Here is a 16,281-nt window from a genome sequence, read left to right as displayed (position 1 = left end):
GCTGATATTTTTAGGGTGGGGGGCTCCCCATAACGTGGAGCTCCCCATCCTAAGTATACCAGCCTTCAGCCGTGTGGCTTTACCCTGGCTGGTATCAAAATTGGGGGGGATCGCACGCCGTTTTTTTAAAAAATTTTATTTATTTATTTTACTTCATGATATAGACCCGCCCACCGGCGGCTGTGATTGGTTGCAGTGAGACAGCTGTCACTAATCGTGGGGGCGTGTCTGACTGCAACCAATCATAGGCGCCGGAGGGCAGGGAAAGCAGGGAATACGAGATTAAATAATGAGTGGCCGGCTTTTTCAAAGTGTGAACGCCGTGCAGCGCCGCGCCGCTGACCGTGGATCGGTGAGTATGAGAGAGGGGGGGGAGGGAGAGACCGACATGGATAGAGAGAGAGATAGAGACAGAGAGAGAGACCGACCGACAGAGAGAGAATAGAGACCGACTGACAGAGATAGAGATTGACCGACATTGTCAGACCTCACTCATTTGCAGTGTTTTCTGAAACATGTGATAAATGTATTTAGAAAAACGGATGTCACTAGGATGGTGTTAGTGCCGTCCTTGTGACATCCGTTTATTTACCCGCTCCCATAGACTTGGATTGGAGAGACTCGTGTGAGAAACTCACCAAAACGCAGCATGCTGCGATTTTTTTCTCAGTCCGATTTGGACTGAGAAAAAAATAGCAGATGGGAGCTGCCTCATTGATTAACATGGGTCCGAGTGCAATACGAGATTTTCTCACATTGCACTTGTGCGAGTTAATCGCAAGTGTGAAGCCGGCCTAAGGGAAATTTACTTTACTATTAATCTTAGAATTTTATTTGAGCTTTTTTTTTTCTCCGAAATCTACAAGGGATACAAAACATCAAATCAAAGAATATAGTATAAACATAAAGCATAAGATAAAAACACATCGTGATAGACAAAAATGTGCATCCGCTTGATTGACAGTGGAGTCATGTAACATAATCATAGAAAATGAAAATATTAGGACCATTAATTAGCAAACAAGAACAAAATTGTAACAAGAGGTCTCAGAGGCAGAGTTCAGATACTGTTAGGACCGGGAGGACGGGTAGGCCCAGGAAGTGGATCCACTGGGCTGAACACCTCACCGAGGGCGAGGTGCCCGGTAGCCGGAGCACTATGGGTAGCAGGACAGTCCGTTCTGAGGAGTGGAGTGAAGAAGTCCCTGGGACCACGGAGTCTCTGAAGGTAGTCCGGGTGACGGAGCTCAGGTTCGGAGGCCGAGATGATGTCAGGCAGAATCCGGAACCAACGGAGCGAGGAGGTGGGTCATCACACGGATCCAGGGATCGGAGATGGTAGGGACTGACGAGATGGCGGACAGTTACCGTTCGTGGTTCAGGAATCGTCAGGACCGGTTGGCGAGGCAGGAACGAATCTACAAGAGAGATATGTGAGTACGAGGCAAAACACAGGAAGACCTGACTCCTAGCTTAGGAAACACAAAGAACAGACCCCGCCCACTTGGAAAGGAACCCCCTATATACCCTGCACCTGAATCTTCAATATCCTGTTGGAGGACGCTGGCCCTTTGAGAGAAGGTCAATGACCGCGCGCGCGCCCTAATGCGCATGCGCGAGGCCCGGGTGCCAGAAGCCAGAGCAGGGAGCGGTGCACAGGAGGCAGGAGCGTTCAGCATCGCAGATGGGCGCCGGGACCGAGGATCGGGTTGCCTGGAGGACGGAGGTGAGTATGCATGGAGGCCGTGGAGCGGGGGACGCCTTGCAAAGGAGCCGGGGAGCGTGGCAGGGGAGCCGGGGAGCGTAGCCGGGGAGCCGGGGAGCATGGCAGGGGGGCCGGTGAGCGTGACAGATACATCACATCAGTTCAATATGGTTAAACAAATGAAAAAAATGAAAAAAACACAGGTTTGCTATAACTCACGATGTGATTTATCTTATGCTTTATGTTTATACTATATTCTTTGATTTGATGTTTTGTATCTCTTGTAGATAAACACCTTGATAAAGGCCCAAAAAGGCCGAAACGTTGGTCTCTGGACATCTATATTTTTTTTTTACATTTTTTTCTGCTTGAAAAATAAAAAGTGGACTTATATTGCAAATATTATTCTTTGGACTCCTATTATTTTACCTATGGTGTGTCGAAAATAATCTACCTTTGTTTGACTTATTTTTTTCGAGCACCCAATTTTTCGAGTGAGCAGATATTACTCTAACATAATAAAATCTAATTATCTTAACCCTCAATACTCCTCAGATTTTTGTTCACAAGTCATTAAGGCTAGTTTCACACTTGCGTTCAGCGCATTCCGTCACTATGGAGAATAGCGCAGTCCGTTAACGGGCTGCGCTATTCTCCATACAGTTGTATGGACGACGCACTGTAACGCAAGTGTCTGCGTTGCATCCGCTGGACGACGCAGCGCCGTTATTTTGACGCTGCGTCGGGCGGATGGAACGCAGCATGTAGCGTTTTTCTGCGCTTGGCGGAGTGTCAAAAAAACGCAACCTGCAGGAATCCGTTGTTTTTATAATGGACGCCTATGGTGGCGGATTCCGTTAGAATGCGTCATTTGACGGATTCCGTTAACGCAGCTGTCTTTACACAACTGCGCATGCTCAGATGTGTAAAGACAAGGGAAAAAAACTACAACGGATTGCGTTATTTTGTACGATCCGTAGCATTGCGTTGTGCCACTATATGCAACACATCCGTTGCATCCGTCACACAACGCAATGCTACGGATCCCGTCCAACGCAAGTGTGAAACTAGCCTAAAGGCTACTTTACACACTGCGATATCGGTCCCGATATCGCTAGTGTGGGTACCCGCCCCCATCTGTTGTGCGACACGGGCAAATCGCTGCCCGTGTCGCACAACATCGCCCAGACCCGTCACACATACATACCTGTCCGGCGACGTCGCTGTGACGGGCGAACCGCCTCCTTTCTAAGGGGGCGGTCCGTGCGGCGTCACAGTGACGTCACTGAACCGCCGCCCAATAGCAGTGGAGGGGCGGAGCTGAGCGGGACGTAACATCCCGCCCACCTCCTTCCTTCCGCATAGCGGCCGGGAGGCAGGTAAGGGGAGCTTCCTCGTTCCTGCGGCGTCACACGCAGCGATGTGTGCTGCCGCAGGAACGAGGAACAACCTCGTTACTGCTGCAGTAACGAGATTTGAGAATGGACCCCCATGTCACCGATTAGCGATTTTGCACGTTTTTGCAACGATGCAAAATCGCTTATCGGTGTCACACGCAACGGCATCGCTAATGCGGCCGGATGTGCGTCACGAATTCCGTGACCCCAACGACTCCGCATTAGCGATGTTGTAGTGTGTAAAGCCCGCTTAAGCCTGTATCCAGGCGATTTCCATTTGGCTACCGTCCCATTCATCTGGCGGGATTCACCGTCCCATGGATGGGTGCAGTACACAAGACAGTGGCACCCTATAAATCAATACTAATGTTCCTCGTGATACTGTACTGGACATTTTCTCTGCCGTTTGTATAATCAGTGACGTGTCCATGTGCGAGATGTCTGAAAGCTCTGCTAAATCTTCCTTTGAGATCTTATGAAGGAAGCGCCATTAGGCGTAAAATGTAAGGTCAGCAAATCTCCAGCTCCTAAGTAACTAGATATCGATCTTCTCCCTGCAGCTGCTGCTATTAAACAAGAGCCGTAGTTAAATGTCTTATTTGTTGGGATAATTTATGAGAGCAAATAGCAACAAGAAGAGGCCATTTAATAACTGTCTGCGTGATGGGGCTCGCTGACTGCAATGCTGCCTCTATTTTCGGACTGATGTTTTCATCACCTGCATTATCTCTGTCCCATTGAATTACCGCAGGCGACATGAATAATGTAATACTTTATCAAATCCACGGTAATGGCAGCAACAGGTACGAAAGACATAAATACCATCCATAGTCAATAAACAGCTAAAACGTCAAAAAGATATGGAATAACCCATCCCCTTTTCGCACTTTCATTTTGTTTCTTCTTCTTCCAAGAGACGTAACGGGCGATTTTCCGTTTTTCTTTTTGTTCCCCTTTTTCCGAGAGCCGTAACTTTTTTATTTTTCCGTCAATCTTGCCATATGAGGGCTTGTTTTTTTGCGGGATGAGTTGTACTTTTAAATGAAACCATAAGTTTTACCATATAATGTACTGGAAAACGGCAAAAAATTCCAACTGCGGAAAAATTGCAAAAGAAGTGCGATTGCATGTATGTTTTTGGGATATTTTATTCACCATGTTAACTATATGGTAAAATTGATGTGTCATTGTGATGCCTGAGGTCGGTACAAGTTCGTAGACACCAAACATGTATAGGTTTACTTCTATCTAAGAGGTTAAAACAAATTCTGAATTTTTTCAAAAAAAAGTGGACACTTTTTGCGCCATTTTTTGCAACCCGTAGCGTTCTCATTTTTCTGGATTTGAGGCTCAGTGACAGTTTATTTTTTGTGTTGCAAGCTGGCGGTTTTAATGCTACAATTTGTGCGCAGATGCTACGTTTTGATCACCTGTTATTGCATTTTGCGCAAAATTTGCGGGGACCAAAAAACATAATTTTGTCATTTGTAATTTTTTTGCCACTATTTACTGATCAGATTAATTCATTTAATATTTTCATAGATCGGGCATTTCTGATACCAAATGTGTGTATATTTTTTATTTTTTTTAAGCCTTTAATTTTCAATGGGGCAAATGGGGGGTGATTTGGGTGATTTGAACTTTTAGGTATTTTCATTTTTTTAATTTTTTAAAACTTTTTTTTTACTTTTTATATTTAATTAGGTCCCCTAGAGGCCTATGAGGATCAGCAGTCTAATCGCTCTTTCATTTCTGTCGATCACAGCTACACAGCTCAGATCACCAGAAATATTCACCTCTTGTATCAGCGGCTGCTCTGCCGACTATTACAGGAAGTGAGTCATAATAGCACAGGATTCATCACATTACCCTGTGCTACCATGGCAACCATCGGCTCCCCGTGATCACGTCACGGGGCTTCCGATGGCGGCGGGTAAGTTTACGTTACCCGCTGCGGGCATTTAAATCGCGCTGTCACATTTTGACAGCATGATTTAAGGGGTTAACAAGTGCGGGTGGGTCCCGGATCCACCTATGCCTGCGAGGCACACCTGTCAGCTGTTGAAATTAGCTGACATGTGCAGGAATCACTGCAGCATCCAGAGATGATTACCCTTGATGATTTAGAACATACCACTACATCCTCAGTCAATAAAGGGTTAATGTACTGAAAAAGGAGAAAAAAATAATCCAAATCCGGTGAAAAAGTGAAAAAAAAACCCCCACAACTCTGCTATTGTTTTTGGGCTTTCTTTTCATGGCATTAATGGTACCAATATAGGAGAGTGACCTGCAGCTCCCTGAAGACGTCAAAATTATCCCTGAGGAAGGAAGCCATATTGCTTCCAAAACGCATAGGATTTGGCCCAATCTGCTTTGTGACATCACACAACACTATTATATCGAGTGCTAACACGAGACACCGTTCGTGACTGAGTGCTACCGGCCGGAGCGCCGCTCAAACTGACTACTGAGGATGGACTTCAACTAATTTGGATACCATGGATTAATTGACTGTACAAGCTCTCTTTTGTATACCTACAGACAAGCGGGTGCAGTACAGGTGCGGTACCTTTACATGGATATTCTTGTATCATATATGTCTGTTTTATTCCATACGACTTAACAAGTGTGTAGGTGATTAAGGCCGGGGCCACACAATGATTACTGCGATCCACTCGCATAACACTCGGTTCACGCTGGCAGTACAGCAGAGCCAAGTGTCATGCGAGTGTGCCTGCGACTGAGGTCCGATCATGCAAGTGGACCTCAGCTGCTGGGGGCGGGCCGCCACTGCGGAGGGGAGGGCCGGCGCTGAGGAGGGGAGGGTCGGCGCTGAGGAAGAGAGGGAGGGATCTATCTCCCTCTCTCCTCCGTAGCCGGCTGTTGCCATTCTCGCACTGCACTCGCGATACACCGGTATACCGCGAGTGCAGTGCGATTTTTCTCTCGCCCCATTGACTTGAATGGGTGCGAGAGAAACATTGATCGCATTACAGTCACAGCATGCTGCAATTGTTTTCTCAGTCCAATTAGGGCTGAGAAAATAATCGCTCATGTGGGCTGACACACAGGCTAATATTGGTCCGAGTGGAATGCGATTTTTTATCGCACTCCACTCACACCGTTTTTTTCGCCGTGTGTCTTAGGCCGTAAGGCCGCTTTACACGCTGCGATATCATTACCGATATCGCTAGCGTGCGTACCCGCCCCCATCGGTTGTGCGACACGGGCAAATCGCTGCTCGTGGCGCACAACATCTCTCAGACCCATCACAGTACCTGCCTAGCGACGTCGCTGTGACGATCCACCTCCTTTTTAAGGGGGCGGTTTGTTCGGCGTCACAGCGACGTTACTAAGCGGCCGCCCAATAGAAGCGGAGGGGCGGAGATGAGCGAGACGAACATCCCGCCCACCTCCTTCCTTCCTCATTGCGGGCAGCCGCAGGCATGGTGAGGTTCCTCGTACCTGCGGTGTCACACATAGCGATGTGTGCTGCCGCAGGAACGACGAACTACATCGTACACGCAGCAACAACGATAATTGGGAATAGGGGGGGCCATGTCATCGATTTGCGATTTTGCACGTTTTTGCGATGATGCAAAATCGCTAATAGGTGTCACACGCAACGACATCGCTAAAGTGGCCGGATGTGCGTCACAAATTCCGTGACCCCAACGAGATCGCTTGAGCGATGTCGTAGCGTGTAAAGCGGCCTTTAGTGTAATACTATTCATACAGATGGTTAAATGCAATACATTTTATTTTTTAATCAGATTTATGATCCTCTGTTGCGTCTTTTAATTAACGCAAATTGACATTTGTTTGTATTTATGCTACATTATTTGTGCAGAAAGGTGGAATGTGTGGGTTCTTTTAGCAGCTTCTTAAAATAGCTAGATACTAGTGTGACGTCCCTGAGGCTCCAGTCGCCACAGCGAACTGCACCTCATTTAAGGTGCGGTATTCGCCTCGGGTAAGGAGGGGGTTAATTACCGATGTTCCACATTCACACCTTACATAAAGCTTAGGAGCCTTCTCACTGGGGAGCTGGACTAAGGTAGGCTGAGGGGTTGGCCATCACGAAGCGTGGGACTTCCTGGTCACTAGGACAACCACCTGGGGGGTGGGTTCCACTTGGGGTAGAAGAAGGAGCAACTCACACAATCGTCAGTTAGTCTTCCCGGGACTTCAGTTCTGGCAACACGACACCACCATCCTTCTTCCTTTTTCTTCTTTCACGGGGCCTGCGGCTTAGAGCAGAGCGCTCAGCCCAGGTTCCTCACGGCTGGAAAGGCAACTCTGAAAAAGGAGTTTCTTCTTTCAAAAACCGGTGACTTCTTCTAACTTATCCGAGGTCGACGGGGTACATCACAGCGGGTGACCGGTACTACCTGGGCAAGCAGCACAAAGAGTGAGTAAAGTCACCTGGAACCGCAGCAACTGACTCAGACTCTTATTATCGGCGCAGCCGCCCTGCGCCTCGGCGCCAAAGGCCATTCCCACTACTCCCCTCATCATCCTTCCCGGGGCCCGCTCCACCTGTGGGGAGCAATACCATCTTCAGCTGCTATTACCATCCGCCCCGGAGGACAGCGACAGCAGCGGCGGCTGATCTCTGGCCGCGTACTACAGGTGGCATCACAACAATTATCCTACTACAACCCCCATCATCCTCCCTCCTTATTGGTGTACACCTCGGGACACAAAGCAGGCCACTGCGACACCCCAGACCACCACACCAGCCCGGGGACGAGTAACTCAGGTACGAGACCCTATGCCAGACTCTCCACCTGCCCCCCTGGGTGCTAAATTCTGGCATCAAGAACAGGATAACATGCCCGGGCAAAACCCGGGTACTGTGCGCCTTACAGGACTATGTTTAACGTATTGCTTAAAAAAAAAAAGGAAAGTAGCCATTAGTCATTCTGCACAGGAAAAGAAGGGGCGTGCCATCGTGGGCGGTACCTGCAAAGTGTGCGAAAGCAGAGCCCCGCCACCGGAAACCAGCAGGAAACCCTGTGCCTGCAAGAATCTCATACCTGAGTGACTTCAAAGATAGACTGTACAGCTTGTTTTGACTGCGGCTCCAGATCCTGGAATTGATCAAAGTTATGGCTATTCTGAACAAAGCGGTGCAATCCAAGCAAGGGACTCAGCAACCTGTAACCATTGAACTGGCTTCCAGTGCTGATGACCTCCCCTGGCGGCGATGCGGGAGAACCCCGCTGCCACAAGTCCCTGACCGACACGATGCCGATGGGCAGCCGATCTGCCGGGGCTGCAATAAAGTTGGACACTTTGTCCATGGGTGTGCATTGAGTGCCCATAACCAAGTGGTTGGAACCAGCCCTCTGGCTGGCACCACCAGCCGCCAAGCAAGAATAACTGTTTTTCTTTTTTCATATGCAAATGTTGATATTAATTGCATGATGATACTGCTGACCGGTAACTGTGGAAAATGTTTGAAACTGTTTACTAATGGTGTCTCCCATAAAGGGAAGAATGTGTTATGTGTTTGCTTGCATACAAAAATATTGCGGTGTACTAATTTTGTTTGGTTGCAGCCCAGGAGTGCTGCCATATGCTGTGGGGGAATGTGGTTCCCCTGAGGCTCCAGTCGCCACAGAGTACTGTACCTCATTTAAGGTGCGGTATTCGCCTCAGGTAAGGAGGGGGTTAATCACCGGTGTTCCGCATTCACACTTTACATCAGACCTGGGCAAGGGGTGGCCCGTGGGCCACATCCGGCCCGCCTACTCTCTGTGACCGGCCCGCCCGTCTTCAGCCGGTGCAGTGGAGCCGGGCTGCAGCATGCCGAGCAGGGAGAGATCCTGTGCAGGTCCGCACAGTCAGTGCAGGCAGCGGAACGCAGGAGTCTTTCCTCTGTTCCCTGCCGGTACTAATTGTCAGTGACACACGCGCGCGCTCTGACGTTGTCAGTACTGCGCTGCGTGTGTCATTTCAAAAGTTCCCGCCCGGCAGAAGAAGCAGTACAGCAGACGGAATAATTCATCTTGCAGGACCTGCGATGATGTCACGCCCATGTGACTGTGTGGGAGGAGACACAGGATGCCGGGCAGAAAGCAAAGATACTGAATCCTGAAGGAGATGTGGACACATGATGACTGGTAATGAGAAAAGAGGGGACATGAGGGGGAGGGGGGCTGCAGGGTGAGTGCATATGAGGGAAGATGGAGTTGCAGGGTGAGTGCATATGAGGGAAGATGGAGTTGTAGGGTGAGTGGCATATGTGGGAAGATGGAGTTGCAGGGTGAGTGGCATATGTGGGAAGATGGAGTTGCAGGGTGAGTGGCATATGAGGGAAGATGGAGTTGCAGGGTGAGTGGCATATGTGGGAAGATGGAGTTGCAGGGTGAGTGGCATATGTGGGAAGATGGAGTTGCAGGGTGAGTGGCATATGTGGGAAGATGGAGTTGCAGGGTGATTGGCATATGTGGGAAGATGGAATTGCAGGGTGAGTGGCATATGTGGGAAGATGGAGTTGCAGGGTGAGTGGCATATGAGGGAAGATGGAGTTGCAGGGTGAGTGGAATATGTGGGAAGATGGAGTTGCAGGGTGAGTGGCATATGTGGGAAGATGGAGCTGCAGGGTGAGTGGCATATGTGGGAAGATGGAGTTGCAGGGTGAGTGGCATATGAGGGAAGATGGAGTTGCAGGGTGAGTGGCATATGTAGGAAGATGGAGTTGCAGGGTGAGTGGCATATGTGGGAAGATGGAGTTGCAGGGTGAGTGGCATATGAGGGAAGATGGAGTTGCAGGGGGAGTGGCATATGTGGGAAGATGGAGTTGCAGGGTGAGTGGCATATGAGGGAAGATGGAGTTGCAGGGTGAGTGCATATGAGGGAAGATGGAGTTGCAGGGTGAGTGGCATATGAGGCAAGATGGAGTTGCAGGGTGAGTGCATATGAGGGAAGATGGAGTTGCAGGGTGAGTGGCATATGAGGGAAGATGGAGTTGCAGGGTGAGTGCATATGAGGGAAGATGGAGTTGCAGGGTGAGTGGCATATGTGGGAAGATGGAGTTGCAGGGTGAGTGGCATATGAGGGAAGATGGAGTTGCAGGGTGAGTGGCATATGTGGGAAGATGGAGTTGCAGGGTGAGTGGCATATGTGGGAAGATGGAGTTGCAGGGTGAGTGGCATATGTGGGAAGATGGAGCTGCAGGGTGAGTGCATATGTGGGAAGATGGAGTTGCAGGGTGATTGGCATATGTGGGAAGATGGAGTTGCAGGGTGAGTGGCATATGTGGGAAGATGGAGTTGCAGGGTGAGTGGCATATGAGGGAAGATGGAGTTGCAGGGTGAGTGGCATATGTGGGAAGATGGAGTTGCAGGGTGAGTGGCATATGTGGGAAGATGGAGCTGCAGGGTGAGTGGCATATGTGGGAAGATGGAGTTGCAGGGTGAGTGGCATATGAGGGAAGATGGAGTTGCAGGGTGAGTGGCATATGTGGGAAGATGGAGTTGCAGGGTGAGTGGCATATGTGGGAAGATGGAGTTGCAGGGTGAGTGGCATATGAGGGAAGATGGAGTTGCAGGGGGAGTGGCATATGTGGGAAGATGGAGTTGCAGGGTGAGTGGCATATGAGGGAAGATGGAGTTGCAGGGTGAGTGCATATGAGGGAAGATGGAGTTGCAGGGTGAGTGGCATATGAGGCAAGATGGAGTTGCAGGGTGAGTGCATATGAGGGAAGATGGAGTTGCAGGGTGAGTGCATATGAGGGAAGATGGAGTTGCAGGGTGAGTGGCATATGAGGGAAGATGGAGTTGCAGGGTGAGTGGCATATGTGGGAAGATGGAGTTGCAGGGTGAGTGGCATATGAGGGCTGCAGACTGACAGAAGGATGTGAAGGGGTGCAGAGTGTTTGAGAGGGCTAAGTTGCGGTACAAGCAGGGTGAGATATGTGGGCAGGGTGTGTGACATATGGGGGTGTAGTGTGTGTGATCTGTGGGGTGCAGGCTGTATGGGGAGCAGGGTGTGTGAGATATGGGGGTGCAGGTTGTATAGGGAGCAGGGTGTGTGAGATATGGGGGTGCAGGTTGTATGGGGAGCAGGGTGTGTGAGATATGGGGGTGCAGGTTGTATGGGGAGCAGGGTGTGTGACATATGGGGGGGTAGTATATTACAGGTGTGCTATATGGAGGTGTAGTATATTACAGGTGTGCTATATGGAGGTGTAGTATATTACAGGTGTGCTATATAGGGGTGTAGTGATGTAGTATATTACAGGTGGACTATATGGAGGTGTAGTATATTACAGGTGTACTATATGGGGGTGTACTATATTACAGGTGTAGTATATGGGGTGTAGTGATGTAGTATATTACAGGTGTGCTATATGGAGGTGTAGTATATTACAGGTGTGCTATATAGGGGTGTAGTGATGTAGTATATTACAGGTGTGCTATATGGAGGTGTAGTATATTACAGGTGTGCTATATAGGGGTGTAGTGATGTAGTATATTACAGGTGTGCTATATAGGGGTGTAGTGATGTAGTATATTACAGGTGTGCTATATAGGGGTGTAGTGATGTAGTATATTACAGGTGTGCTATATAGGGGTGTAGTGATGTAGTATATTACAGGTGTGCTATATAGGGGTGTAGTATATTACAGGTGTGCTATATAGGGGTGTAGTGATGTAGTATATTACAGGTGTGCTATATAGGGGTGTAGTGATGTAGTATATTACAGGTGTGCTATATAGGGGTGTAGTGATGTAGTATATTACAGGTGTATATAGGGGTGTAGTGATGTAGTATATTACAGGTGTGCTATATAGGGGTGTAGTGATGTAGTATATTACAGGTGTGCTATATGGAGGTGTAGTATATTACAGGTGTGCTATATAGGGGTGTAGTGATGTAGTATATTACAGGTGTGCTATATAGGGGTGTAGTGATGTAGTATATTACAGGAGTGCTATATAGGGGTGTAGTGATGTAGTATATTACAGGTGTACTATATGGAGGTGTAGTATATTACAGGTGTGCTATATAGGGGTGTAGTGATGTAGTATATTACAGGTGTATATAGGGGTGTAGTGATGTAGTATATTACAGGTGTGCTATATAGGGGTGTAGTGATGTAGTATATTACAGGTGTGCTATATGGAGGTGTAGTATATTACAGGTGTGCTATATAGGGGTGTAGTGATGTAGTATATTACAGGTGTGCTATATAGGGGTGTAGTGATGTAGTATATTACAGGTGTGCTATATAGGGGTGTAGTGATGTAGTATATTACAGGTGTGCTATATGGAGGTGTAGTATATTACAGGTGTACTATATGGGGGTGTACTATATTACAGGTGTAGTATATGGGGTGTAGTAATGTAGTATATTGGGTAGAACTGAGGCAATTATATTAGTCCGGCCCTCTAAACCAATCCCAATTTCTCATGCGGCCCCATGGGAAAATTAATTGCCCACCCCTGCTTTACATAAAGCTTAGGAGCCTTCTCACTGGGGAGCTGGACTAGGGTAGGCAGGGGGTTGGCCATCCTGAAGCATGGGACTTCCTGGTCACTAGGACAACCACCTGGGGGGGCGGGTTCCACTTTGGGTAGAAATAGGAGCAACTCCCACAATCGTCAGTCAGTCTACCCGGGACTTCAGTTCTGGCGACACGACACCACCATCCTTCTTCCTTTTTCTTCTCTTCACGGTGCCTGCGGCTTGGAGCGGAACGCTCAGCCCAGGTTCTTTATGGCTGGAAGGGCAACTCTGAAAAAGGACTTTCTTCTTTCAAAAACCGGTGACTTCTTCTAACTTATCTGAGGTCGAAGGGGCACATCACAGCGGGTGACCGGTACTACCTGGGCGAGCGGCACAAAGAGTGAGTAAAGACACCTGGAACCACAGCAATTGACTCAGACTCTTATTACCGGCGTCGCCGCCCCCCGCCTCGGCACCAAAGGCCATTCCCACTACTCCCCTCCTCATTCTTCCCAGGGCCCACTCCACCTGTGGGGAGCGATACCATCTCTGCTGCTTCTACAATCTGCCCCGGAGGACAGTGACAGCAGCGGCGGCTGATCTCTGGCCGCGTACCACAGGTGGCGTCACGACAATTATCCTACTACTACCTCCATCATCCTCCCTCCTTATTGGTCTACACCTCGGGGCACAAAGCCGGGCAGGCTACCGCGACATCCCAGACTACCACACTGGCCTGGTGACGAGTAACTCCGGTACGAGACCCCATGCCTGACCCCCCCTGCCCCTTGGGTGCTACACTAGCGCCGGAGGTATTAGTGTACATGCCCACAATCTGGACATGTTGTGTACTGGATGCAGCGTGTCTTCTCCTGTGGAGATGCGAGTGTTCTCCAAAAGAGGCCACAGCTGCCTGTGCCTACAATCGAGGTTCAGGCCGCTGTGCACTTTCTTTCACTCGCAGTACTGTAGCATGAATTAACATGTTGCAACTCAGGAACCTGCACCGCGTGTCCATTTATGCTGTGGGAAAATCAAGCACAGTGGTCATTGGATTTCTATGAATCCCATCCACTGTGCTTGAACTGTACAATGCAGCATTTTGGAAGCAGCAAAACGCTGGATCCAAAAAGCTGTGAACCCTGATTGTGTTTTTTGTTTTGTTTTTTTTTAATATTTATCTTTATTGTTTTTTAAGGGACAATATGCAGAAGTTGATTAAGCAATGGATAAAAGGAGAAAACGATCACAAAACTCTCCAAGGCATCTTCTGGGCTTTTTGAGTTGTCTCCTATTGGAAAGTCTTGAGCGTCTTCCAAACAGAAATTGCCTGAAGTGTGGTACGGTCACTTCTTTTAAGCATTTTAACCATTTGGCGTTTTTGGAAACCCGAAGCATTTAAAAGACACTGAAAAATCTGAACAGCGAGGCAATTCTACATCCAAATGAAAACGATTGTTTGGAGCGGTTTCTGAGCGCTATTTCGGGTGCTTTTCAGAGTGACCCGCTCCAAACTCGCCTGGAAAAATCAGTGTGAAAATTCCATCTTGGACTTTTTTGAAATAACACAACATTTTTCCTCAATTGTACATCATTACCTTGCAAAATAAAAAAATCTAATTAAGTGAGGAGATGAAGACTAGCATGAAATTGTAAAGGGATGTACGGCTTTTTGCTTAAAAAATGCGCAAAATAAAAAAAAAAATACATTTATGATTTTGTACAAAATTCATCAACCGTTATTTTGGAGACTTTGTCGCAATAAAAAGAGCAGCATAAGAAAAGAAAAGTCACTTGCAAAAACCCGTAAATGAATTAGTGGGTCTAAATGTTTATAACTTCTAATATTACATGCAGGGTATTTTTGGCAATAATATTAAATTTGTTCACCATATTGTAGTGTTATTAAAGAATTGTATAGCGGAATTATTTGGGCACTATATAGCAGTGCATTGATTCGTTTTAATACGTGGGCACAGTATGGCATTAGTATTTGTGCACGGTGTGATGGGGTTACTCACTTAGCTTGCTGTTTGAGGTAGCTCTCAGGATCACTTTCCATTTAAAAGTCCACTTGGTTTATAACAGGTCACATACTGTAAACCCCACTCCTGCGTAACTCACGGTATGCCCACACATGTTCGGACACACTTCACCTCAGAAGTATCCCAGTGGAGGTATCTCAACCTCCACTCACTGACTCCAGTCAGTATACACACCACCCTCCACAAGTACATTGCAGAGGTATCGCAAACCTCCATACATGTTCCCGATCAGGAACAGAGAATCTCTCAGAGGATTCTTTCCTGGAGACAATACATCCTCCTCATACTGCCCATATAGCCAACAAACAGTCTCCATCTTAACAGATGAGACACACCCATGGTCAGAAGTATGTGAATAGCCAGACCCACCCATCTCTCCAGTGTCATGGGGAATAAAATGACAGAACGGGCTCCTAGGCTCGCCCTCAGACTTGAGACCCTGCTCTGTTCCTTATCTCAGAGGTATCCTTGGTGGTAGCGAGGTCTAAGCTGCCAGTGTGACCCTGACTCCTGTCTATGCCCTCATCTTATTCCCCTCTTCCCCTCCCTTGGGGCCAGTCAGAATACAGTAACAAAATCCCACAGAAGCGACACAGACAAGGGAGAACGAAAACTTGTACACACCGCACTCAGAAATACAAAGGAGAGACTATATGTGTATAGGGGAATAATGAAAAATGGAAGAAAACGCACAACAGGTGAATGTCTGCACCACTCAAAATAGCAACTACAGATCACCATGAACTGGATCCCCACTAAGACCAGAATCGCTGGAGCTAAGCTGAAGATGTAATCAGCTCAGAACCACAGGCTCCCATACCTTATATAGGAAAGAGACAGCTGTCTGTGTGTGACGCCCTGGCAAAACCAGGTAGTCAAAAATAGGCCCCTGCACAACACCTTCCCTCATTAGGAAACACACAGCCAACCAGCAAATCCTAGTCACCCCCTTAGGGAAAGATAGACACACCAGTGGGCGTGACCAGGCGGTTGGACACGCCCACCCAGGGGTTTAGACAGCCCAGGGCGGGAAAGCAGGCAGTCAAGTCCAGATTGCTTTAGAGTTCAGTTTGGAGAGGAGTGCGGGCTGGAGCTAGGGGTAGCTCCAGCAGTAAAAAACAAGTTGAACGGTACCAGGGTTGGAGCCCTGGTGCCACTGGCTAGGAGGCAGACGGTGGTCTCTGTCAACAGGAGACGGGAAGACGGCTTGGTGGAACCGAGGTGGACCGGGCCAGGGTTGTAGCCCGCCGGTACCGACACGGGGAACCGACCTGGAAACCGTAGCACAAAGGGGGACTTTCGGACTCTGAAGCCAGGAACAGAATCTACTGGAGCTGGTTAATTAACAGATTGAGGCCAGGACTAGAGGTCCTGTCCCACCCAAAGTCCCTCATAGAAGACAACAGCCCACCGATTACGGATAAGAGGTCGCCACCAGGGCCCATAGATCCCACGGGCCAGCGTTTGCGGGCACGGCTCCTTAGGCCACATCCAGCTGGAAACCGTAGCACAAAGGGGGACTTTCGGACTCTGAAGCCAGGAACAGAATCTACTGGAGCTGGTTAATTAACAGATTGAGGCCAGGACTAGAGGTCCTGTCCCACCCAAAGTCCCTCATAGAAGACAACAGCCCACCGATTACGGATAAGAGGTCGCCACCAGGGCCCATAG

This window comes from Anomaloglossus baeobatrachus, chromosome 1, assembly GCF_048569485.1.
Source record: "Anomaloglossus baeobatrachus isolate aAnoBae1 chromosome 1, aAnoBae1.hap1, whole genome shotgun sequence".
NCBI classification, from domain to species: Eukaryota; Metazoa; Chordata; class Amphibia; order Anura; family Aromobatidae; genus Anomaloglossus; species Anomaloglossus baeobatrachus.
Note: the sequence above shows the minus strand (reverse complement) of the source record.